Source organism: Chiloscyllium punctatum, chromosome 31 (assembly GCF_047496795.1).
Source record: "Chiloscyllium punctatum isolate Juve2018m chromosome 31, sChiPun1.3, whole genome shotgun sequence".
Taxonomy (NCBI): domain Eukaryota; kingdom Metazoa; phylum Chordata; class Chondrichthyes; order Orectolobiformes; family Hemiscylliidae; genus Chiloscyllium; species Chiloscyllium punctatum.
The window spans coordinates 17,139,581-17,141,390 of NC_092769.1; positions in this window are offsets into that span (position 1 = coordinate 17,139,581).

The window sequence follows — 1,810 nt, forward strand, 5'->3', positions numbered from 1 at the left end:
TTTCTTGAGCCTAATGAGCATTTGCTTTAAAATTTCTGGATTAGTATGAGGGCGATTCTGGCGAAGCCGAATTTATTACCCATACTGAATAACTCAGAGGGAAATTGAGACTCAACCATATTGTTCTGAGTCTGAAGTCACATGCAGGCCAGACCAAGTAAGGACAGCAGATTCCTTCCTGAAATGACATCAGTGAACCAAATGGTTTTTTATTCAACAATTGTCAATGGATCTATAGTAACCAGTCGATTCTTCATTGCAGATATTTGCTGAATCCAAATTTTACAATCTGGCATGGTGGGATTCAAGCCCGAGTACCCAGACTATTACCTGGGTCTCTGGATTATTAGTCCTATGAAATTACCACAAGACCAACACAGAAAACCACAAAAGCTGATCTTTTCCAATAAAATGTCTTTTCACCAAAACTGCCCTGGGTATTTTCCATGAGCCTGACGCTCCAATTGTCTCTGGCCTATGTCAGTAAAAGCTGCTGCATGTGGATTGATTTCACAACCGCGGTATCCAAATGGATCGATTTGTTTGAAGGCCCCGTTGGTGGGATTGGGGCACGTTCACCCAACAACAGTAACCGCAGCAGCAGCACAGACAGAACCGTATGAATGTGAAAGAGATTGATAGATTGGGCATTGCCTCAGAGAAATGGGGGGAGGGACGGAAAGGAGGTTTAATGATCGTGGGAAGGAGAGAAACCTCCGACAACGGGTGTGTTTCAATCCTGATATATGACACGCAGAGATGTAAGAGAGCGGAATTTGAAGGTAAAATAATTAATTTCTTAGCTTGTGTCACAAAAAGGACAACGGAGAGAACACTTAGTGCCGTGATTTGGTTTCAAATCGTGGTTGCTGTGGTCACAATGCAAAATACCGACAACCACGATCACAGTAACCACAGAACAGGATGCTTGCAAGCAGCAATAAGTATACTAGCAGAGGAAATGTTCGGAAGAACAGCAAATGTACAATATCCGTACTCAGCAAACAGTGACAGACATGTGGGACCTGAGAATGAGCTGAATCTTTCAGTTTGATGTCCTCAGAGGCTGTAGAGATCACTTGAATAAGAACGTTGAAAGATGGGATTGATCGATTTCGACAAAACATCAAAGACTCGGGGGACAGGACAGTATATTGTTGAAATGCATGCTTCAATAGCATTTTAGCTTAACATCGGCACAGCCGCCCAGATCCAACCGGAAATAGGGATGGGAATCAGTGCGCAGAGTTACCAGTGATGCAATAGGTGAGCGTGTGATGGTACAGAGGCTCAAGAAATTCCTCGGTTGAATGTGCTCCTGCTCAAAGGAATGGTTGTCCCCGTTTATACGATCATAGCGATTTCCGGTGCATCTTTCTAAGACAGCTGAGTGGCACAAGTGGTACGTGTTGAGCCCTTAACTTTGCAATGGTGGGTTTAAAAGATGATTTTGCTGTTTGGATCTGTGTTTCCGACACTGGCGGTGGCAGCAACATTTGCTCGCATCAGCTCAGTATCAGTTTCTTCCACACAGTCAAGCCTTCAACCAGGAGAAGTTGGTGTTGGATGATGTTTTAAACTAGTCATCCTTGGGGGTTGGGACACGGAAACGGTGATGTTTACGTTCGACTAATAAAACTTGAAATACAAGCCTGACCTCAGGAACAGAGATCATGACTTTAAGCCATACTCTTTATGTTGTACCAAAATGCAATACCTTCCATTTATCCAGATTGAACTCCATGTTACATTTTTCAGTACAACGACTCATTGGATTAAGATCCTTTTGAAACTTAGATAATCTTCATCA